This window comes from Anabrus simplex, chromosome 4 (genome assembly GCF_040414725.1).
Source record: "Anabrus simplex isolate iqAnaSimp1 chromosome 4, ASM4041472v1, whole genome shotgun sequence".
NCBI lineage: Eukaryota > Metazoa > Arthropoda > Insecta > Orthoptera > Tettigoniidae > Anabrus > Anabrus simplex.
The window spans coordinates 117,764,892-117,791,255 of record NC_090268.1 but is presented as its reverse complement, the minus strand read 5'-3'; the positions used below and the strand labels follow the sequence as shown (position 1 = coordinate 117,791,255).

Sequence of the window (26,364 nt, the reverse complement as noted above, 5' to 3'; positions counted from 1 at the left end):
CTCCCAAACATGCGCGCTCTCCTCGTAGGGGACCCCCTCGCGCCCGAAAAGTGTCGAAGATCTGGGCGGCACTCCTGCCATCTTTTGATGACGGGATGGATGTCGCGCTGTCCTCTACATCTACGGATGTAGAATTAGATAGTGTTTAGGCTAACGAGCATTTTTTCGCTCATAAGCTAACACTCCTTTTATAGTCCACATTATGGCACTGTTACAGTGGAATTGTAACGGTTATGACAGGCATCTTGCTGAGTTACGTCAGCTCATTAGTGAGTACGCAGCGAGTATAGTCTGTATTCAGGAGACCAACTTCAGACCTGATCATCATACGGTCTTGAGAAATTTCAGACTATACTCGACAGAACGGTATTATGCTCACCGGGCTTCCGGTGGTGTTGGCATTTTTGTCCGTTCTGACACCTACAGCGAAGAGGTTCCATTAAGAACCCCACTTGAGGCTGTCGCTGTTCGCGTTCCGCTGCCTGTCATAGCAACAGTGTGTAATATTTGTCTTCCACCCGGCCAGCATCTGAACATAAATGATGTCGCTGATCTTGTAGCTCAGCTTCCACCACCCTTCCTTTTATTGGGCGAATTTAATGCCCATCATCCCATATGGGGCTCTGAGGCGCCTTGCCCCCGAGGAAGAGAGCTGGAAGCACTACTAACAGATCTGGATGTATGTATTTTGAACACAGGGGAACCAACTCACTTTAGTGTACGCTACGGCACATATTCTCGCATAGACGTAAGTCTATGCAGCCGAACGTAGGTCCCACTGTTTCGGTGGAATGCACACGATGATCTCTGTGACAGTGACCATTTTCCCATCATCCTTACTTTGTTGAAACCTAAATCCGTCGAGGCTCCCCCTCGATGGATTCTTAAACATGCTGATTGGCCAAGGTACACATCCCTAGCTGCCTTTAACGATGATATCAGGCGAACTGTCGGCGAGGAAATAACTTACGTCACCCAAGTTATTCTTGCTGCTGCTGAGGAGTCCATTCTGTTTTTCTCGGGGACTCCTCGCCGAACACTCGTTCCCTGGTGGAACGATGCAATAGCAGCAGCCATTAAAGAACGCCGTCGCGCTCATAAGCGTTACCGTAGACGGCCTACTGTGGCCAACTTGGTAACATTTAAGAAACTCCGCGCTAAGGCGCGAGTTCTTATTCGACAAAGTAAGAAGGCTTCATGGAAGAGATATGTGTCGTCTATGACGTCACATACTCCATCCTCCCAAGTGTGGACTAAGCTTCGACGGATTTCGGGTATCCAAGGATCATCTTCTGTACCGGGAATTTCCATTGTAGGCAATATCGTCACTGAACCCCTCCTGATTGCTGACCATCTCGCTAGTCATTTCGCGGATGTATCTGGCTCCGGGAATTACCATCCTGATTTCCTCGCTCTGAAGCGGGAGGCGGAACGTCATCACCTTAGTTTTGCTTCTCAAGCTTCAGAGGACTAAAACGTGCCCTTTACGGAGTGGGAACTCCGCAGCGCCCTAGCGCTTTGCAAGTACACGTCTCCTGGACCGGACAACATCCATAACCAGATGTCGAAACACCTTAGTGATGATAGTCTACTATATCTCCTTCGTGTGTTCAACGGAATGTGGATATAGGGTGATTTTCCGTCTCAGTGGCGAGAGGGCATAGTCATTCCTGTCCTCAAGCCTGATAAAGATCCTAAGTATGCAGGAAGTTACAGACCGATTTGCCTTACAAACTGCCTGTGTAAGCTGTTTGAGAGGATGGTAAATCGCCGACTCGTGTGGTGTCTGGAGAAACAAGGACTCTTCTCCGAGTACCAATGTGGATTTAGAGCCGCTCGATCCACCACTGACCACTTGGTACGCCTGGAGAGTTCTATCCAGGATGCGTTTCTCCGCAAACAGCACTTGGTAGCTGTTTTCTTTGACTTGGAGAAAGCCTATGACACCACATGGCGATATGGTATCCTTTCAGTCCTGCATCAGTGAAGATTCCGAGGAAACTTGCCGGCGTTTATTGCGAATTTCTTGTCCCTTAGGCTATTCCGTGTCCGAGTAGGGAGGACATATTCGCAATACCACGTTCAAGAAAATGGATTACCACAGGGATCGGTCCTTAGTGTCACTCTGTTCGCGATTGCCATCAACGGTATTGTTGCTGCTGCTGGTCCAGCAGTTATACCGTCGCTATATGTGGATGATTTTGCTCTGCACTATAGCTCGCGTAATATGGCAGTCGCAGAGCGACAATTACAACAAGCTATTAGGAGGGTGGAGCAGTGGACCTTCGAACATGGCTTTCGGTTTTCTGCCGCAAAGACCTCTGTTGTCCACTTTTGTCGTCAATGTACTCTTCACCCCCATCCGGAGCTTTTTTTTTTTTTTTTTTGGGAAATGTCGTTCTTCCCGTTGTTGACACTTACCGATTTCTTTGGCTCCTTTTTGACAGTAAATTATCGTGGGAACCACACGTGCGGCAGTTAAAAGTGCAATGCACTAGAAAGCTTAATATCCTTAAGTTTCCTAGCAGCACTTCTTGGGGGGCTGACCGCGCGGTGCTCCTGCGATTCTATCGGGCACACATTTTATCCCGGTTAGACTACGGCAGTGCAGCATATGGCTCCGCTAGACCAAGCGTTCCTGCGAAGCTGAACAGTATCCACCACTGCGGGGTTAGGTTGGCGACGGGAGCTTTTCGTACAAGCCCCATCGCTAGCCTGCTCGCTGAGTCTGGTGTGCCGCCTTTACCCCTGAGGCGCCAGCTACTTCTACTTACGTATGCTGCAAATTTGCGACAGATCCCACTTCATCCAAGCTATCCTTGCGTGTTCAACAATGGCAACCGTTTGCTGTACGCTGCTCGTCCTCGAGCGACGCGGCCGGTTGGGATACGCTTGGATAGCAGTTCCGAATTGTTTGACGTACCTTCGGTTCCTAGCCTTGTCAGACAACCGAGTGGGGTACCTCCGTGGGTCGTACGACGACCTGAAATAATCCTGGATCTGCACACTGGCCCAAAGGAAAACAAACGTGTGTTTGGCGACCACGGGGCCCTTAGCTGTGACTTGGCATTGCTTCCACTTACTTGTGCCAGGCTCCTCACTTTCGTCTATCCTATCCGACCTCCCTTGGTCAAGTTTGTTCTTTTCCGACCCCGACGTTATTAGAGCATTCGAGGCCTAGGGAGTCTTTCATTTCACGCCCTTCGTAGCCCTTGCCTTTCCTCGTCCGTTACTTCATCTTTCGAAGTGACTGATCCCTTCTTTCTTCTCCTTTTATCTCTCTCCTTACCCCCTGTGGGTAGGGGACGCAGACGAATAATACACCCACGGTATCCCCTGCCTGTCGTGTGAGGCGACTAAGTGATGATTGAATTAGAACCATGAAACCACTTTTGATTTGTAATATCACGCGGGGAACACCATGGGTGGCTTGTACTTGCGAGGTGTACCACTATATTCGGTACGAAATGGGTTTGTGATTAGTAGCATCCTGGGCGAGAGTTTTCCTGTACCCGCGTCGTATCCATGTGAGCGACAACGTGGGCCTGCGTTGCCTGTGATTAGTATCCACTATGTGAGGAAAACCACGGGGCCCGTGGGACCGGCACCCGTGTCTAGTACACCTAGGTGAGGAAACGTATCGGTTTGCGTTTGCTCTGAGTGGCGCCATTGTGTGATAAAACACCATGGGTCTGCGTTCCCTGTACGAAGTGCAAAACTTGTGAGTAGTACCTTCTTGTGTGGAACACCGTGAGTTTCGCTACTTTTGATTAGTAACCCAACATGACAAATACCATGCTTCTACTTTACTCGCGACATCTACCATTCTGTGGGGCCTTAGACATGGATTTTGCACCCTTTTAGACATCAAGCATCATTGTGCTTAATGAGTGGTCCTTTGGTCAGTAATTCTATTATTTACGAACTTTTGTTTTTTCCTTTTGAGTCTGATCCACTGTTTTTCGTTTTTTTGTTGGGTTCATGTCCATCCATTCATTCTTCATGCCATTTTTTATTTTATTTTGGTCAGTGGATGAATTTCAACTTTTTGTTATTTCATTTCGACCACGAACCTGCTACGCAGGCGTAGCAGGGGGAGAGGTGATACTCCCACGTGGCGCGTCCCAGGTGGCGGATAGGGGGGTCCTCACCGGCTTGCCGGCGGACTTGAGGGAAATAAAATACCTCTCGCGGACCAAACACACACCCCCTGTGGGTGGGGGAGGCTGACGAATAATACACCCACGGTATCCCCTGCCTGTCGTGCGAGGCGACTAAAAGGGGCGACCAAGGGATGAATGAATTAGAACCATGAAACTACTCTTGATTCGTACCATCATGCGGGGAACACCATGGGTTGCATGTACTTGCGAGTAGTATCACTAACATGGTCCGAAATATGTTTGTCATTCGTTGCAGTAAAAAGCCTGGCCTGGTGGATTCCAGTACCCGTGCGTTGTACCCATGTGGGCAACACCGCGGGTCTGGGCGTAGCCTGTGCGTTGTACCACTATATGAGCGACACCGTGGTTCTGCGTTGCCTGTGATTAGTACTCACTATGTGCGGAACACCACGGGGGCCCTTGGGACCGGCACCCGTGACTAGTACCCTAGGTGAGGAAACTCATCGGTTTGCGTTGGCTGTAAGTGGCGCCATTGTGTGCGAAACACCATAGGTCTGCGTTACCTGTACGAAGTAGAGTACTTGTGAGTAGTACCATCTTTTGTGGAACACCGTGAGTCTACGCTACTTCTGATTAATACCCCAACATGACACATACCATGGTTCTATTTTACTCGCGACATGTACCATTCTGTGGGGCCTTAGACGTGGATTTTGCACCCCCTTTAGACACCAAGCATCATTGTGCTTTATCAGTGGTTCCTTGGTCGGTAATAATGTTATTTCCGTTCTCTATTGAATCCGATCCACTGGTTTTTGTTTTTGTTTGTTTTGTGTTTTGTTGGGTTCCTGTCCATCCATTCATTCTTCATGACATTTTTTATTTTTATTTTGGTCAGTGGATGCCTTTGTAATTTTTGTTCTTTCATTTCGTACCATTAGGGGCCGATGACCTTCGATGTTAGGCCCCTTAAAACAACAAGCATCATCATCATCATTTCATTTCGAACCATTAGGGGCCGATGACCTCGATGTTAGGCCCCTTTAAACAACAAGCATCGTCATCATCATCAGTTTCTTAGCAGCACTTCTTTGGGGGCTGACCGCACGGTGCTCCTACGATTCTATAGGGCACATATTTTATCTCGGCTAGACAACGACAGTGAAGCATAGGGCTCAGCAAGGCAAAGCGTTCTTGCGAAGCTGAACAGCATCCACCACGCCGGGGTTAGGTTGGCGACGGGAGCTTTACGTACAAGACTCATTGCCAGCCTGCTCGCTGAGTCTGGTGTGTCGCCTTTACATTTGAGGCGCCAGCAAATGCTTCTTACCTATGCTGCTAATTTGCGACAGATGCCACTTCATCCAAGCTATCCTTGCGTGTTCAACAATGGCAGCCGTTTGCTGTACGCTGCTTGTCTTCGAGCGACGCGGCCGGTTGGGATACGCTTGGATAGCAGTTACGATTTGTTTGACGTACCTTCGGTTCCTTGCCTTGTCAGACAACCAAGTGAGGTACCTCCGTGGGTAGTACGACGACCTGAAATCATCCTGGATTTGCACACTGGCCCGAAAGTATACACGGACCCTTCGATTTATCGGAGGCTCTGCCTGTCCGTTGTTGGCCTCTATCCAGGTTCAGTCGTCGTCTACACGGATGGTTCGAGGACAGAAACGAAGGTGGGCTGTGCGTTCGTTGTCGACAATGATAGGGTTTTTTTGCTCTCCCGGAAACCTGTAGTGTGTACACAGCGAAGCTCTATGCCATCTGTGAAGCTCTGCAGTACGCGCTGTCCAATGGACGCCGACACTTTCTTTTGTGTACTCACTCCTTGAGCTTCTACAGTCTATGGATACCTGTTTTCCTCGACACCCTCTGGTGCAGCGGGTCCGGGACCTGCTGGCCGGGTGTTCGGATGCCGGCATCAGAATCACTTTAATGTGACTCCCAAGCCACATGGGTGTAGAGGGAAATGAATTAGCAAATAAGGCTGCCAAGGAGGCAGTTACACTGCCCTCGTTGCCTTTCAAGGTTCCGGCAAGTGATATTCGCTCTCAGCTGAGACATCTGGTTATGTTCCATTGGGAGATGGAGTGGCAGGTCACTCCTCTTACAAATAAGCTGAGAGCGATAAAAGGAACAACGAAGGTATGGAAGACTTTCTTCGGGTTTCACGGAGGGATGCTGTGGTATTATATCGTCTTCGGATCGGCCACGGTGTCCTGACTCACTCCCATCTATTGAAGAGAACCCCCTCCGGTGCGTACTGGCGGTGATCATCTTACCGTGGTACACATCCTTACGAAGTGTGTGGACCATGTCGATCTTCGCCGTAGTCTTAACCTCCGGAGTGCTAACTCCCTTATCCTGCGTGATGACGAGCAGTCAGCAGACCTCGTCATCCGCTTTATGAGGGATAGTGGTCTGCTTTATCGTGTGTACTGTTGTGTTTTGTGCTAGTGTATTTGTGTCAATTGCGCTTTTATCCTATTGCCTTCCTTTTAGTTTGTGTTGCGAATTTTAATGTGTTATTTTAAGGTATAATATAAATTATGTATATACATTTGTACTACCAGGCATCGCTTTATTCCTTTGTCTGCTATATTTTCTCTTATTTTATTAGAAGATAAGGCATTGCGAATTAGATCCACTGATTATTTTAATCTCATACTCATTTTCCTTCATCACCACATTTTTCAACTCTAGTCTGTAGATACGTTTTAAATTTTAACTTAATATCTCATGTCGTTCATCTCGTTCCATTAGGGGCCGATGGCCTTTGATGTTAGGCTCCTTAAAACAACAAGCATCATCATCATCATCTTTCTTCTTTTTTCTCTCTCTTTACCCCTGTGGATGGGGGACGCAAACGAAAAATGCACCGACGTATCCCCTGCCTGTCGTGAGAGGCAACTAAAAGGGGCGACGAAGGGATGATAATCTTAGGACCATGAAACTACTTTTGATTAGTACCATCACGCGGGGAACACAATGGGTCGCCTTTACTTGCTAGTAGTACCACTATATAGGTACAGGTACGAAATAGGTTTGTGATAAGTATAAGCAGTGAGTTGGATCGCCTGTGGGTTTCCATTACCCGTGCCACGAACCTGCTACGCAGGCGTAGCAGGGGGAGAGGTGATACTCCCACGTGGCGCGTCCCAGTTGGCGGATAGGGGGGTCCTAACGGGCTTGCCGGCGGACTTGAGGGAAATAAAATTCCTCTCGCGGACCAAACACACACCCCCTGTGGGTGGGGGAGGCTGACGAATAATACACCCACGGTATCCCCTGCCTGTCGTGCGAGGCGACTAAAAGGGGCGACCAAGGGATGAATGAATTAGAACCATGAAACTACTCTTGATTCGTATCATCATGGGGGGAACACCATGGGTTGCATGTACTTGCGAGTAGTCTCACTAACATGGTACGAAATATGTTTGTGATTCGTTGCAGTAAAAAGCCTGGCCTGGTGGATTCCAGTATCCGTGCGTTGTACCCATGTGGGCAACACCGCGGGTCTGGGCGTAGCCTGTGAGTTGTCCCACTATATGAGCGACACCGTGGATCTGCGTTGCCTGTGATTAGTACTCACTATGTGCGGAACACCCCGGGGCCCTTGGGACCGGCACCCGTGACTAGTGCCCTAGGTGAGGAACCTCATCGGTTTGCGTTGGCTGTAAGTGGCGCCATTGTGTGCGAAACACCATAGGTCTGCGTTACCTGTACGAAGTAGAGTACTTGTGAGTAGTACCATCTTTTGTGGAACACCGTGAGTCTTCGCTACTTCTGATTAATACCCCAACATGACACATACCATGGTTCTATTTTACTCGCGACATGTACCATTCTGTGGGGCTTTAGACGTGGATTTTGCACCCCCTTTAGACACCAAGCATCATTGTGCTTTATAAGTGGTACCTTGGTCGGTAATACTGTTATTTTCGTTCTCTATTGAATCCGATCCACTGGTTTTTGTTTTTGTTTGTTTTGTGTTTTGTTGGGTTCCTGTCCATCCATTCATTCTTCATGACATTTTTTATTTTTATTTTGGTCAGTGGATGCCTTTGTAATTTTTGTTCTTTCATTTCGTAACATTAGGGGCCGATGACCTTCGCTGTTAGGCCCCTTAAAACAACAAGCATCATCATCATCACCATTACCCGTGGTTCGTACCCATGTGAGCAACACCGCTGGTCTGGGCGTTGCCTGTGAGTTGTAGCACTATATGAGCGACACCGTGTGTCAGCGTTACCTGTACGATGTACAATAGTTGTGAGTAGTAACATCATGTGTGGACCACCGTGATTATTCGCTACTTTTGATTAGTACCCCAACGTGAAAATACAGTGGTTTTACTTTACTAGCGGTAAGTACAATTCTGAGGGGTCTTAGACCTGGATTTTGGACCCCTTTAGACATCAAGCGTCCTCGATTCAGGATTGTGTTTCATAAGTGGTCCCTTGGGCCGTAATACTGTTATTTATGATCTTTTTTGAGTCGGACCCACTGTTTTTTGTTTTCTTTATGGTTCATGTCCATCCATTCATTCTTCGTGACAGTTTTTATTTTGGTCAGTGGATGATTTTTAACTTTTTGTTTACATTTAATTTCGTACAATTAGGGACCGATGACCTCGATGTTTGGCCCCTTAAAGCAACAAGCATCATCGTCATTATCATCATCATCATCATCATCTTTCAACTCTCTCTGCTCGACGGATAACCCCGGAACAAATAACATTACGTTGCCCAGTATTTTTGTGATGTTCTTTGTCTCTTATGCTGCCACTAGTCTCCAATAGATGGGACAACTGCTGTGTACCGAGTAGAACAGCCTGCCTGAATATTGGCAGGAAATAGCAGGGGAGTAGGTAACTTTCTTCTCAAGCATACCATTCCCCTGGTTCTTACATTTTGTGATACTGCTTGTACGTAACACACTGGTTCATCATAGTATTCCAGCTATTCGATTCCTACTCAGACGCACTGATTGGATTGATCATCGTGCACAATTAACATAATAATGGCAGAGGCTCACTTATAACATAGTCTAGAATTACAATTTTGGGCATATTCCAAACTATAGCATCATAATTCAACCCTGAAATGAGCCGTTTATAAGAAAAGCTTCTTCCTCCTCACTTTTATTAAATTCAACATTAATTTTGAGCCAACTTAGCAGCCAAGAGAGGGTTTCTCCTCTGGCTTGGAGGACAAATTTGCCTCCAAATTCAGATAGATTTTTCCCCCTGCCAGTGTACTGAATTGAGATTTTCCAACTCATCGGGTACTCCTAGGAAACAGACGAGTAAAAGGGCACTCTCCAGTCTTCATCACTCTCCCGTCCCCCCCCCCCCCCCCCGCCCCCCGAAAATGAAAGGGTGTTCACGGCTGTCTGCGGCTTAGTCATTCCAGCTCTGGAAATTTAAACTGTTAGACCGGCAGCGTACTACTGTTCGTTAAAAGTGAGAAAATCCGTGGTTTTTCATTTGATCGAGTATTTCAACGATAGCATTGCTTTTAATCGCGACATTCCTACTGGAGTAATTTTAATGACCTATGTTGATTTCAATTGGAAAAACCACTAACTTAGTCTTTTTGAGGTTTTTAAAAATGCAGGTGGAAAGTGAGAGTCTGACATTATATGAAAATTCCCCAACTTGATTGTGATTGATGGTAAACAAGGGGCCTACCATTATAATGAAAATCCCTTAACCCAGCCTTCATATGAGAAAAGACGTTTGGGGATTTCGCCGTCACGTTTCTAGGGTAACGTTAAGAGCTATGCAATTTAATACAATCTTACTCACAACGTGTACACTACGTAACCTATAATTCTGTATACAATGTAGAATTCCGTAGCGAAGCACGGGTACATTAGCTAGTATGAAGATAAAGTTGGAATTCAAGAGGACAAATTGGTGCAAATATTCATTTGTAAGAGGGGAGTTAGGGATTGGAATAAGTTACCGAGGGAGATGTTCAATACATTTCCAGTTTCTTTGCAATCATTTAAAAGAAGGCTAGGAAAACAACAGATACGGAATCTGCGTGACCTGCTTGACTTCCCTAAATGCGGATCAGTAATGATTGATATCATCGATGCTGTCTGAAACAAAAATTACGATGAAGAAAACTATGATAATTGAAGTGAAAATGGAATTGAAGTGAAAGAAGATATTCCAAATACACGTAAACATATAAATAAAGTAATTTTGTGGAGGGAGAGGTAAAATGCATCAAATCACGTTCATCTGCTGCACCTCGCGGTAATGATGAAAGGAAACCCTGCGCACTAACTAACTTTACAAACAATACTAGTGGACTTAAAAAGTGCGTGAATCGATGGATTGATCAGTGTGTAACTAGTGTACTTTATATTCCACTGGATTGAAGTAGATAGCTGGTACGTTTCCTTCATTATTCTCACAGCACAGGTCATGTCCCGACATACCGCGGTTAAGCTTCCCAGCACGGGGGATGGAGTGCAGTGTCCTCCGACAACCGCATTACATAGGGCTCGTACTGTACCTCAAACCTCTCTTTCGCCACACCGTGGCTACACCATGTGTGCCTCATGATGTTGAAAAATTCCTTTTTTAATTACTATTTTTTCTTTTGTGGTTCTTACAGTTGCTGCTGGTGATGATGGTGTTCTTGGTGACAGTGGTGTCCTTTGCGGCAGCTTCTCCTCAAAGACGCCGTGGAGGAATGACCAGAGGGGGAGGGAGAGGATGGGGTGTGTTTGAGGAAAAGGGACTGGATGACTTAATGGGCATGACTATGTAATCCATTGCTGTATAATATTCACTTGTAGTCACTTCTAGCCATGTAAATAAATAACTCTGGTCTCTAATAAATGATGAGATTACAAATGTTGAAAATAATTGAATGTTGAATGCATCGGTATATATTCAGAATATATTTACCATTCCTTTCAAATTCCCTTGAAAATTCATCGTGGCTGCAGAAGAGACAAAGCACACCATGTAATGTTATTGTTGATCAATTTTATAGGCTTTCGATATTTAGATTCCACGAACCTGCTACGCAGGCGTAGGAGGGGGAGAGGTGATACTCCCACGTGGCGCGTCCCAGGTGGCGGATAGGGGGGTCCTAACCGGCTTGCCGGCGGACTTGAGGGAAATAAAATACCTCTCGCGGACCAAACACACACCCCCTGTGGGTGGGGGAGGCAGACGAATAATACACCCACAGTATCCCCTGCCTGTCGTGAGAGGCGACTAAAAGGGGCGACCAAAGGATGATTGCATTCGAACCATGAAACTACATGTGCTTAGTACCACCACGCGGAGAACACCAAGGGTCGCTTTTACTTGTGCGTAGTACCACTATATTAGGTACGAAATATGTTTATGATTAGTAGCACACAGGAGCACCGCGCGGTCGGCTTTTGCAGTACCTGTGATTGGTACCACTATATGAGCAGAACCATGGGATGATAGCTACCATGGTTCTGCCTTGCCTATGATTAGTACCCACTATATGAGGAACACCACGGGATAGGGAGAGGTCCCTGTGGTTAGTACTCTCATGTGATGAACACCATACGTTTGCGTTGCCTGTAAATGGCGGCGCAAAGTGAGCAATACATAGGTCTGTATTATACGTCGAATTTCATAACCTCTGAGTAGTACAATAATGTGTGGAATACCGCAAGTCTCTGCTACTTTTGATTAGTACCGCAACAGGACGGATACCATGGTTCTACATTACAAGCGATAAGTATCATTCTGAGGGGCCTTTGATCTGTATTTTGGACCCATTTAGACACCAAGCATTCTCGATTCAGGATTGTGCTTTGGAAGTGGTCCCTTGGTCTGTACTACTATTAACTATGATAGTTTTTTGAGACGGATCCACTGATTGTTTTAAATTCATTTTCATTCATTCATTCATTCATTCATTCATTCATTCATTCTTCATGACATTTTTTATTTTGGTCAGTGGATGATTTTGAACTTTTACTTTGTCGTTTCATTTCGTACCATTAGGGGCCGATGACCTCGATGTTAGGCCCCTTTAAACAACAAGCATCATCATCATCATCGATATTTAGATTTCTTCCGAATCTGTGATATTAGCGCATCTAATGTAAAGGCAATCTTTCTTCCCCCTTTTATGATTCCTTCCGCTTGTCCATGAAGCGATCGTTCCTTTCCGATTTTCTCTCATTTTGATAAACATCATCACAGATTTTCCTTGTCGATGTTTGCAGTTTTTCATATAAAGACATTCACGACATAACCACGATTATTCCCAGTTAACACGACTGAACATTATTTCCATATTAGCGATGCTTGGCTAAGCAACGAAAGTCAAAATTCATCAATTCTCGTATCATAATCGATACAAAAAAGAACTGTATAAAACGTAAGTGATAGGGTATTGTTTGAGAATAAAATTTTAGGCCTTCGCCTAAACTACCATTACACCCAGCGCGAATAAGCTATTTACAGTCTATACTGAAGTGACTTATTCCCCGCTTTACATACCGATTTTCATTTCATTCTGTTCTAAATTGATGAGTAACTCTGTACTGTATAAGTGATCGGAAATTGTATTCTATATAACTTTTATTAGCTAGTATTTATCGATAGGACCATTAATAATATAAATATTTGGGAATTGCATATCGGGCCTTCCCCTAAACTACCATTTAATTCAGCGTGAATAAAATTTATATCCTAAAGTGTAGCCTTGCCGGCGAACTTGAGGGAAATAAAATACCTCTCGCAGACCAAACACAAAAACCCCCTGTGGGTGGGGGACGCAGACGAAGAACTCACCCACGGTATCCCCTGCCTGTCGTAAGAGGCGACAAAAAGGGGCGCCCAAGGGATGATCCAATTAGAACCATGAGACTACTTGTAATTTGTACCATCACGCAGGGAACACCTTGGGTCGCATTTATTTGCGCGTAGTACCACTATGTTAGGTACGCAATAGGTTTGAAATTAGTAGCGACAGTGTGTGAATCAGAAATTACATATTATCGAAGATCCCTTTTGAGCATATAAAAATCTTACTTAATTTCAATGCTAAAATAGGCAGAGAAAAGAAGTATCGCACAGTTGTAGGAAAATGGCCAGCTCATAAATTAACGAACAAAGATGGCCAAAGATTAATTGAACTTTGTGCATATCATGGACTCATTTTGGAAACCACCAGATTCATGAGGCGACCACATAAACTTATGACATGGAAATGCCCTAACGTAAAATTGGGAAAGTTTCAGATTGATCATGTTACTATGGATAAAGATTATCATAAAGAAATTTATAATGTCAGAGTCCACCGTGGGGTAGACATTAACTCGGATCATTATATCTCAAAAACGTCCGACTCGTTGGCTGAATGGTCAGCGTACTGGCCTTCGGTTCAGAGGGTCCCTGGTTCGATTCCCGGCCGGGTCGGGGATTTTAACCTTAATTGGTTAATTCCAATGGCCCGGGGGCTGGGCGTTTGTGCTTTCCCAACATCCCTGCAACTCTCACACCACACATAACGCTATCTTCCACCACAATAACACGCAGTTACCTACATATGGCAGATGCCGCCCACCCTCATCGGAGGGCTGCACTCGGCTACTAATAGCCATACGAAATAAAAAAACCTCAAAAATAAAAATCAAGTTAACACCAAAAAGGAAACACAAACGTAATCATCTCAAAGCAAGGAGAAATTATGATCCCAGTTACTTAATAAATAATAAAATATATTTAGAGAGATCCAAAACACCTTTAAATGACAAATTAGAGATGATGATCAACAAACATAAAACCATAGCTGAAGAAATCGCTCCAGTTAAAAGGAGAAAGAAACATGCGTGGTGGAACGGGGAATGTGACAAAGCAATTCATGCAATGCACAAGGCATGGTTAAATGATCAACAGATGAAAACAGAAAAATCTCGAGAAGAACTAATTAATGCCAGAAGAAAAACAGCTAAAGAAATTAGGACAATTAAAAGAAATTATCAAAAGGAAATGCTTAGCACTATAGAGGAAACATTCGATCTGCATAAAGCAAGAGACTATTGCAAAACATTCAAGCAGTATCAATCTAAGTTTACCCCTCCCACATTTATGTTAAGAAATAAAAATGAAAAAATGGCACACAATAACCAAGATAATGCTGACATCCTTGCAGAATACTTTAAAGAGTTACTTAATTGTGAGGATCATGTGGAACATTTAGAATTTGACCCTAACCCAAAAAATAAAACTCCATTACAAAAGATTATACCACCAGTTTACAATGAAGTGAAAACAGCAATTAAGGCACTTAAAAACTACAAAGCAGCAGTAGAGAATCAAATAGTAGTAGAAATATGGAAGAATGCTAGTGATCAGACTATTCAAAACCTACATAAATACATCATTGATATTTGGAACACGGAGAAGCTTTTCGAGGAATGGAATACAGCGATAATCCGCCCGCTGGATAAGAAAGGTGATCGCTCCGATCCAAATAATTATCGGGGGATATCCTTGCTTGATGGAGCCTCCGTGGCTCAGACGGCAGCGCGTCGGCCTCTCACCGCTGGATACCGTGGTTCAAATCTCGGTCACTCCATGTGAGATTTGTGCTGGACAAAGCGGAGGCGGGACAGGTTTTTCTCCGGGTACTCCGGTTTTTCCTGTCATCTTTCATTCCAGCAACACTCCCCATTCTCATTTCATAGCATCTATCAGTCATTACTGTATCACTTTGGGAGTGGCGACCCCATCGTTCTAATAGCCTATATCTGTTTCATTCATTCCATTCCTGACCCGGTCAATGACTGGAAAACAGGTTGTAGGTTTTCATTTCTTTTTTCATCCTTGCTTGATATTACATAGAAGGTTTTATCCGAGATTATATACACAAGAATCCAAGAACAACTCGACCAAGAACTTGTAGAATATCAGGGAGGATTTCTACCAGGTAGAAGCTGTCCAGATCAAATCATTAGTTTAAAATGGATAATGAAGCACCAAAGAGTTCGAAGTAAGGGTCTAGTCATCACGTTTGTAGATTTAAAAAGTATACGACAGTATTCATCGTGAATCATTATTAAAAAGCCTCAAAGAATTTGGGATACACCAAAAACTTGTTAACCTCATTAGTATGACTTTTAAAAATACGAAGGCAAAAGTTAAATTTAGAGGTGAATCATCAGAATCATTCACTATAAGAACTGGACTTCGACAAGGAGACGGACTTTCACCATTGTTATTTAATTGTGCATTGGAGAAGGTTATGCGTGAACGGAACAAGAAATGCCAACCAACTATCAAGATCGGTAGATGTATTAAAATCAACTGCCATGCTTTTGCGGACGATTTAGCATTACTTGCAAATACAATAGAAGAGGCTAAATTTTAAATTGAATAACTAGAAATTATAGCAAAAAATGGGATTACAAATTTCATTTGAAAAAGCAGAAATGATGCCAACTTTTAAAGTTGATTTACCACTTATTCAACTGAACAGTAAAGAGAGATTAAAATTGTTCAGAAATTCAAATATCTTGGGGAAATAATAACATAGAACACAAATGAACAAGAAGCAATAGAACACAGAACAACTAAATTTAAACAAGCACAAAGACTTACCTGGCCAACCTATAAAAAATATTCTCTTTCGATAAACGCTAAGCTGAAACACTATAATTCCATAGTTAAACCAGAGGAAACATATGCTAGTGAAAATTTATTCAAATTAAATGTAAAATATACAACAGACAAATTACAGAAAACTGATAGAAGAATTCTTAGAACAATTATTAATAAAAAAACACCAAGTTGATGGACAGTGGAGATTGTTGCCTAACAACATTGTCTATCGTGAATGTGAATGAATAATATCTACCATGAGTAAAAGAAGAATATCCTTTTTCTGTCACATATCAAGATTACCAAACACCAGGATATTGAAACAACTATTTATTACTTTATGAAAAATAAAATCAATAATAATTGGTTCAAAGAAGTTCAGGAGGATTAGGAAGGATTGGGTATAACTCGGCAACAAATCAAAGACAGAAAAGAGAAGAGGTTTTTGAAGAACAAATACATAAGTCTCAAACTAAAAACAGTTGAACGGAAACAATATACTGTATCGGGCACACAAAGGGCTTCCAGGTCGGAGAGGATGAGAAAGTTCTGGGAGAAGAAAAAGAAGAAATTAACCAAAATGTATTGACTTAAATGCTCCAATGTGGGCGAAAAATATGCATATAATAATAAATATTAAATGGTACATAGACTTACGAAATTAGTATTTAATGCTTTTTAATAGTGACTCCCAGAAATTTACCTTTTGTTTATAACTATTATTTAAGTATAATTTTATAATTAATTATATGTAATTAGAAATCTTAATACTCTGTAGTTTGTACAATGTAGCACGTATAAAATGGTTTGGCATAAGAGCAGGCTTCATAGCCTGAGCCACGCCATGTAAAATAAGTCATTAAATAAATAAATAAATAAATAAATAAATATATATATATATATATATATATATAAATCGGGAGGTGGGTCCTACAGTACCTGTGATTCGTACCCCTATATGAGCGACACCATGGAATTAGCGACATCATGGTTCTGCCTTACCCATGCTCAATTCCCACTACGTGAGGAATTCCACGAGATAGTACGAGTCCCTGTGGTTAGTCCACTTATGTGACGAACGCCATAGATTTGCGTTGCCTGTAAATAGCGCCGATAAGGCGCGGGATCTTATTCGCCAAAGTAAGAAGGCTTCATGGGAGAGATATCTGTCGTCTATGACGTCACATGCTCCATCATCTCAAGTGTAGACTAAGCTTCGACGGATTTCGGGTATCCGAGGATCATCCCCTGTACCGGGAATTTCCATTGCAGGCAGTGTCGCCACTGACCCTTCACGATTGCTAACCATCTAGCTGGTCGTTTCGCGGAATTACCATCCTGAGTGCCTCGCTCTGAAGCGGGAGACAGAACGTTATCACCTTAGCTTGCCACCCAACCTTCAGCGGACTACAACGTGCCCTTTACGGAGAGGGAACTCCGCAGCGCCATAGCGCTTTGCAAGGACACGTCTCCTGGACCGGACAACATCCATAACCAGATGTTGAAACACCTTAGTGATGATAGTCTACTATATCTCCTTCGTTCAACCGAATCTGGATAGAGGGTGATTTTCTGTCTCAGTGGCGAGAGGGCATAGTCATTCCTGTCTTCAAGGCTGACAAAGATCCTAAATATGCAGAAAGTTACAGACCGATTTTTCTTACAAACTGCCTGTGTAAGCTATTTGAGAAGATGGCAAATCGCCGACTCGTATGGTGTCTGGAGAAACAAGGACTCTTGTCCGACTACCAATGTGGTTTTCGAGCCGCTCTCTCGACCACTGACCACTTGGTACGCCTGAAGAGCCACGAACCTACTACGATGGCGTAGCAGGGGGAGAGGTGAAACTCCCACGTGGCGCGTCCCAGGTGGCGGATAGGGGGGTCCTAACCGGCTTGCCGGCGGACTTGAGGGAAATAAAATACCTCTCGCGGACCAAACACACTACCCCCTGCGGGTGGGGGACGTACATGTAGAATACACCCGCGGTATCCCCTGGCTGTCGTAAGAGGCGACTAAAAGGGGCGACCAAGGGCTGACTGAATTAGAACCATGAAACTACTCTTGATTCGTACCATCATGCGGGGAACACCTTGGGTTGCGTGTACTTGCGAGTAGTATCACTAAATTGGTACGAAATTGGTTTGTGATTAGTAGCAGTAAAGAGGCTGGCCTGGGGGGTTTCCAGTACCCGTGCGTCGTAACCATGTGAGCAACACCGCGGGTCTGAGCGTAGCCTGTGAGTTGTACCACTATATGAGCGACACCGTGGGTCTGCGTTGCCAGTGATTAGTACCCACTATGTGAGGAACACCACGGGAATGCCGGCGCCCGTGATTAGTACACCTAGGTGAGGAAACTCATCGGTTTGCGTTGGCTATGATTGGCGCCATTTTGTGAGAAACACCATAGGTCTGCGTTACCTTTACGATGTACAATACTTGTGAGTAGTACCTTAATGTTTGGAACACCGTGAGTTTACGCTACCTTTGATTAGTACCGCAGCTTGAGAAATACCATGGTTCTACTTTACTCGCGACATGTACCATTCTGAGGGGCCTTAGACCTGGATTTTGGACCCCTTTAGACATCAAGCATCCTCGATTCAGGATTGTGCTTCATGAGTGGGCCCTTGGTCAGTAATGAATTATCTATGATCTTTTTTTAGTTGGATCCACTCCTTTTCTTGCTCGTTTTTTGTTTGTTTTTGGTTCATGTCCATCCATTCCTTCTTCATGACGATTTTTTTTATTTTGGTCAGTGGATGATTTTGAATTTTTTGTTGTCATTTTATTTCGTACCATTAGGGGCCGATGACCTCGATGTTAGGCCCCTTTAAACAACAAGCATCATCATCATCAACCTATCCCTCGGGTTAAACTGCGGAGGTGGCAAGAAAGAAAGAAGTCATGTGGCCATTACCTTGTAGATGTTCTGTTGATCGATGAAATATGCCGCTCGCCTCCTGCTTTGATACACGCACTCAGTAAGATAACGATCAATTGTCCAAGAAACGTGAAAAGTCGCAGTTTATAAACACTCTGGGAAAGTTCGAGATCATTCAAGATTAATCAGGACACACACTCTTAAACTGTATTGGCAGATACAATGTGAACAAGAAATACGGGATTATTAGAAAATTAATTACCAAAATTTATGCTTGGTCCGATTCAAAACTGGCGGAAAGAAAAGGAAGAATTGCCAACCCAAAAATAAATGAACATCAGTCAGTTACAAAAACCTAGAAATACAAAACTTCTTTAAATTATAAGTTCTTTCACTTCGCACCAGGGTGCATGATCATAGTTTTTAGTGGTGTCCTCTGTGAAAAAATGTCCAAACTTCTTGATGAATGGGAAATAAAACAAGGAGAAATTCACTCAGCTTACCATGAACCTGCTACGTCTGAAAACAGTAACTAGGCGTAATTGGGAAGCTGACCCTTCCTCAGCTTTACAGTTGTATCGAGCCTCAATTCGATCTACATTGGATTACAGTGCGCATATAATAGACTTAGCAACTAAACAAACTCTCTTAAAATTAGATAGAATACAATATTCCGCATTACGCATAAGTATTGGTGCTCTTAAAACTACAGTACACCTACCTATGCTCTGCTAGATGAGGCCAAAGAACCACCTCTTCACATTCGTAGGTTAATGCTAGCAAAAAATATATATATATATATATTCTCAAACATATCGCTCGATCGAATTCCATTATAATTCCTCAACTGAAATTAATGTATGAATATTATCAGCAGCGTCCCCCAACAAGTAGAAGGTACCCAGCGATATATATAGGATATGTTGAAATGCAGAATATTCAAGACTCGATCCTACGAACACCTCGCTTAATTATGCATTCATACAATTATGATATTCGCACTTTCAAACCGTCAATAATTATACCTTCTTCTTTCCCATCAGCCCAACCTTCCCACGGGACAGAATCTATTAAGCTAATTCAAAACTTTTAAAGGATCATTAAACCCACAAGATTACTATATATTCACCGATGGAGCAAAATCCCCTAACGGAGTAGGAGCAGCTTTCTTTGACTCTCAAGCACACATAAGTTTTAAATATCCTTTACCGAATATTATAACTATCTTCACAGCAGAACTATATGCGATCTATCAAGCACTATTTTATGTCCAACGTCTTAGTTTACGGAAGATAAATATCTTTACAGATTCTCAAAGTGTCCTTCTTGCTTTACAGTCATTTTCGCAATCTCACAATATGTATTTATACGAGGTTAAATACTTGCTCTATCAACTTGAGAAGTCAGGCGTATATATTACGTTGATCCGGATAAAAGGGCATACTGATCATTTCGGTAATGATCAAGCCGATTCTGCAGCCAAGGAGGCAAGTCGCGATACCTGAAACCTACTACAAATCAAAATTCCGATTTCTGACCTCTTTTCTCGCATTAAACAAGACTCCAATCAAGCTTGAAGACTTTCTGCTGGTAACAAGGCAAAAAACCCCTGCGGGTGGGAGACGCACATGTAGACTACACATAGAACATAGAACATTTATTGAACATAACAGGCGACTTCGCCCCTATACATGTTCACATACAGAGAAAATAAATAATAGAGAATAATAAAGTAAAGCAATACAAATTTAGCTGACTGCTGCTACCGTTCGACCGTGTTATCCCCCTGGTGAGAAGAAGGCCGCCTTCCCCATGATGACACGGCCGGCCCTAACTGTGGGGCCCTAAGGAAAACCCCAACCATCCTACCAGATGACAGTGTGTTTTCTTCTCACCATTCCATTACGACGGTCCACATCTAACTGGATCCTCTCTCCTCCCCTATCCAACCTATCGTATTCTTCCCTTCCTTGGCTTATTTGGAGTGGGCCTTACCCACCCCGTCTTTCTCACTTGCCCATCCTCCCTTACTCCCCCCAAATATGCATGAACGGTGAGAAAAAAGCACCTGCCCTAATATAATAATAATAATAATAATAATAATAATAATAATAATAATAATAATAATAATAAAATAATAATAATAATGGACAACTCATATCACAAAAAAGGGTAGGGAAAGAAATGACCGTATCCCCTGGGCATGCCATGAGGTTCGTTGGATACTCCGGAAACGTAAAACCCCCAAAATAGAGTCACCACAGCAGTCATCCTCAGAACCTCGTGCCATGCCCCTCATTCCGTTGAATTAAAACCCCAGATCAAGAGAGAAATAATGATAAAGATAGTGATATATATATATGATAGTATTATTCCTAGCAGTAATTAGCTGTAGCAGTCACGTACTCAATGTTCAAGCATGCTCATCAAGTGTCCTTATTGCGCTCTGCACTTGCGTCACATTATTGTTCCTGACCTACACCTAATCAATACTCCAAACAACAAAACTCAGCATTTCAGCACTTGCATTCCAACCAACTCTAACACCAACAGAAAGACCTTGCCTTCATGCAATCCCATATCATTACCCACCTCCACATACTTAACTAAGTACTCGACTCCTATACACACAATACCACAATAATTAGCTCTGAACTCTCTCAACACTTACCTTAAATTCCATTTCTCCTTCGACACATTCATAGAACCCTCTCAACACAAATACCCATCTCTCACCACCATTCAATCTGCCAAACCTCAATGAATACACCACCACTTCTCCGTCACATTTCATAGATCCCTCTCCACACCAAAACCGATCCACAATAATCCACCACTCTAACTCCACGCATACATCAATAAATAATTCACTTCAATATCCAGCCATCTTCAATTATAATATCCATAAGTCTCTTATATCATCACTTATCCATCACCATATTTCATCCTCCACCATTATAACTCTACTCCTTCTCAACACTCTCATATCCTCCACCATCATGACTCTACTCCAATACAACAATAAATAAACATCCTTCAACTACGCTTCACACACCCACTTTCAACTACCGCTCCATCTCCTAAACCACCTCTCCGACTCCAAAATTCAGCAATACTCTCCAATTACCTACCGAGCATACCATCCACTTCACCACTTACAACTTACTCTTACCAAACACCCATGCACTTTCAATTTCAATTCAATACCAGCACCTGTGCCACTTCTCTCATACCTCACAACAACCATTAAAATGCCAAGCCACCTTCACTTCTCCTTTACAACATCCATCTCAACACTCCCATATTACACCAATAAATACTAAACAAATAACTATGCTTATATACCCGATTACCACTACATCTCCCTCTCATCTACCACCTCTCCATCCCCTAGATTCAGCAATAAGTGATTAACTTCCACGTTACTCTAGGAGGTGTTGTTTTCTTGTCTTCTACCATTTTGAGAATTGGTAGCATTCCGGATACTGCTTGGCCGGTATAAATACCCTTCGCCCATGTGCCTTGATGCATTGTTGGTATTCATACTCGATGTCGAAAGGTATATTTCGTCTGGCATAAACCTTTTTAACCAGACTCTCCAATTCCACGATGTCATCCGCCGGTACTCCACTGGAGGCAAGGCACACCTTGTCAATCCGATCACTTCTGGGGAAGCAGATGTCCCTCCCATTGGGGTGTAGGTGATGTACTAATATTCCCACCGCCCGGTGTAGGTTGAGGGGTTCCTCTAACCTCGCCAATTGGTGTGCTTTGGCGAAGTCCTGGTACATTTGCTCCATTTTGATAACCTCAGCTTCAATTGCTACTTCTTTCGTTAGTTGTTGTTGTTGACTGAGGCAGGGTGACATGGATGTATCTGACTTATCCCTGTCCACCTTCGTCGTTATTTCTTCTCCTTCCATTGTCTGTATTTGACTAAATACTGGATTCTCCATGTCATTTACGTTTACCTCCTCCCTTCCCGTTGTTACTTTCAGGAGCTGAATGGAATGCTTCTTCATCTTCTTCTTTTCGATTTCTGCCTGGTTTTTATTTGCCCTCACCAGATCCCTGGACCGTTTGGAAGGCGGTCGTACTTTCCTAAACAGGGATGAAGCTCCCTCTCTGACGAATTTAACCGGCAAACAGGCCTCCTCCATACGCTCCCCATGAAGGCCAGATGGAAGCGACCCCCATGCTGTAGCACCGTCGTGGTCCTTATCGCCCGCGGCACCTTCAGCAGCGAGGATAGTTCCATCCCTCGTTTGTTGGTTGGAAGCCATGTTCCACATGCAACTATTCCTTTACATATATTATTCTCCTACAATACCCACACCGTATTGCTGCGCCCAGACTATCTTACAACATCAACCATGTCTGTGTTTACCATTAAACTGCTGGTATTGCACTTTATACTTATTTACTCAAGCTTGATCTCATTTAAATCCCCAGCCATACTCAGCATTACATTTGCTATCGCAACCATCACTCATTACGTGGCCTTATGCATTCAGCACTTACGTCATTTCCATTGTTCCCTGCCCTACTCTCAATCCAAATCAAAACAGCAACATTCCTTAATTTACATTCCAATCAGCCATAACACTACTTTCGCCAACCCGTATTCACTCTTACAAATTCCATCTACTGTACTGAAAAGGAAAAGAGAAATGATCCCATACACGCCACCATACCAAAATATACCAAATGACACCACTTCTCAACACTACATTCCGACATTAATAATCCATCTAGATACCAAGCCATCTTCACCTTAAAATACCAAACACTCATATACCATCTCTTCACCAACACCACATTTCAACCTCCACCTTCAAAACTCTGCTCCCTCTCAACACTCACTTATTTTAGCATTAAATAAACATCCAATTACAACATCACTACTCCATCACCACATTTCAACCTCCACTCTCATAACTCAGCTGCCTCTCAGCACTCCCATATTTCATCAATAAATTACCATCCCCAAATACACATTATACATCCCATTACAACTTCTGTCATCACTCTTCAATATTCTAATGTTTTTTTTACTTCGAGTAATCACACCCTCTTCATTTCTACCCGTACCCCACATGTCTGTCAATTTTTTATTCCTTCCTGCTTCTCTCTCACCTCTCTTGGCCATCCTTTCATCGCTATCTTCACTCTGTTGACTTTCTTTGCCACCAACAGCAGCTCCTTTCAGGTCCCTTAAGCTTCTACTCCTCCCTCTGCTCCTACTCAGGTCGAGACTCCCCCAGGTTGCCTCTGGCCTTGCCTTCTTACCCTGCACTTCCGTTACTTCATTGCCTTCACGTTCCTGCCTTTCCTCTCCACTGCTTCTGGTCGCACTTCCACTTGGTCCCTCTACCTGCCTCTGTTCACACAGAACACTGTTACTTTTGGTATTTTGCCTGCCTTTCCCACTGCTCTCAACACTTCTCCCTTTTTCTTCTTCTTGCTTTATCTTTCTTTCTAAATCGATCTATCTATTTACAGTCCAGATTCTCTTCCAGTTTCCATCTGACACCACTAGTTCTTGTCCTTTTATATATGCTCTTAGCCCCTGATTTATAGCTCGAATTCTGTGCTTTCTCAGTATTTTTTCATTCCTAATCGCCTCCCTTCCCACGTCTCTCTTAATCCATATTTTCTCCCTCTGCACATTACTCGCATTACCTATCACAGCATCCGCCATCAACGTAGAAAACAGTTGAACTTTGATAGGCCTGTTGCCCCTTCTTCTTCCCACTCTCTGCACATCGTCTATGTCCACTTCAATAAAATTAACTTTCAACTTCCCCTGTATTAAGTCCACTACTTTATAGGTTGTGAGCACTTTGTCTTCTCTCCCTTCCTCTGGCACCCCATATATAAATAGGCACTTCTGCCTACGATTTAAAGTGTTAGCTTCTACCTCTGCTTTCAGTTGATGTGTCTCCTCTTCTAATCGTCCTATTCTTTTCCTTAGTGTAGCCACTTCTTCGTCATTACTCCTCACTTGAGATGCTATATCGTCAATCCTTTCCCGCAACCATCCCTTCATTTTCTCAAACTCCCTGGTTTGTTCTTGGAACATATTTTTAAGCTGCTCTAAGGGGCAGGCTTCTTCAACCACTTCTTTTACTAGTCTTCTGAATTCTTCAAAATCTGGCCATTCCTCATTTCTACTAGATGTCGGACCTGGGTTTAGCTCGACCCCCCCCCCCCAATCCATAGCAATATTATAACCACCGCCGCTGAAAGCAGTAATTATTCTTTAATAGCCATTTCCATTTTGCACCCACCTGATTTCACTTCTTCATTCTTCTTTCTCCCCTGCCATCTTCCTATGGATGCTCTATATTGATCCACACCGATCATTGCCGATACCGCTCCACACTGCCTTCCAGCACCCAAGACTCACACTCCCGACTCCCACTCCCGTGACCCTTCGCGCAATACGTCCGCACTCGACCGTGGCTTAAGCTGAACTGAGGAGTAGACTACACCCGCGGCATATCCTGCCTGTCGTAAGAGGCGACCTTGGCGCGGACATGGATTGCGGTTGGGTATAATGTGATGGACCTCCTGTGGATGGGAGAGGCTGAATACATCCTTAGGTAATCCCTGCCTGTCGAAGAAGGCGACTTAAAGGGTCATGTGGCCATGGTCCCCTCTTTAGCTTTTATTATTTTTCCGAGGGTTAGATGTAGACCATTCAAAATTTTGATGTGCGTGCTGCTCGGCGATGGAGCTCCTACGTGTGTGACTACGCTCAAAAGCCCGTGCCAGCAACCACCCAGGACGCGGCGGGTGGGAGTGTCATGTACCCGGGCAGTAGTATCCGACTGACAACGCAGGTCCCCACACAGCCGAATACCAGGACATATTCTTATTAATTATTTTTATTTATTTTTCTATATTTAGTGCTCTGTACACGCTATGGGGTACATGCTATTGCGGGTGACTGGAGGAAGGGAGTCCTAGTGCTCATTGCCTCAGCCATCCCGTATTAGGCATCGTCCAACATCGAACCTCGGGCAGTACCTGCTACGACCAGGTGGGTATTGCCTTGGCTGCTTGGTTCGGCTACAGAGACCCCTGATCGGAGTGGGTGGCATTCGGGGAGGATGATTTCGGGCATGGCGTCGAAACAAATTCCGCCTGCCACCTCGGGTAGTTCGCTACCCAAGACTTTAACTTTTGATTCCCTAAGGGGTGCAACACCTTGGGAACAAGTGCAGCGAATCAGTCTGGGTTCCAGCTTCCCTAGGTTCCTGGTTGCTACCAAAACCCATGGGCAGGACTTCAAGGTGGTGAAATCGATTTTATTTAGTCGCCACATTGAAGGTGTCTATGGTGAACTTGAAGACCTGAAGAAAATGCGCAATGGTGGTTTGCTATTAAAGACGAGCACTGCGCTCCAAGCAGATCGGTTGTTTAAGTGCGACCGCTTTGGCGGTATCCCAGTCAAAGATTAAGACCACAAAACCTTGAATCTGGTTCGTGGAGTTATTTTCCACTGTGATCTCATCCTGAACACTGACGATGAATTGATGGAAGACATGAAGCACCGTGGCATGACCCACGTCCGGCGTATTATACGCAAAGTCAACGGTGTTGACGTTGCCACGGGTGCGTTTATCGTCTCCTTCAAACTGTCAGTGTTACCAGAGAAAGTCAAGGTAACAACCTATCGTTGCGATGTGAAGGCCGTACATCCCGCCTCCTATGCGGTGCTATCAA

General features: G+C 43.9%; 1 protein-coding gene across 2 annotated transcripts in view; it reads left to right on the top strand.

The window, feature by feature from the left end:
- LOC136872480 (uncharacterized) overlaps positions 1 to 26,364 on the top strand; it is a 91,709-nt gene that overhangs the window by 13,011 nt on the left and 52,334 nt on the right. The window contains exon 2 of one of the 2 annotated variants that reach the window (XR_010859923.2): positions 10,760 to 10,999. The exons of the other annotated variant lie outside the window; for it this stretch is intronic. The gene's annotated coding sequence lies outside the window, so the exon portion shown is untranslated. Of the gene's footprint in view, positions 1 to 10,759; positions 11,000 to 26,364 lie in introns of those variants that run through there. 2 annotated transcript variants of the gene reach the window in all.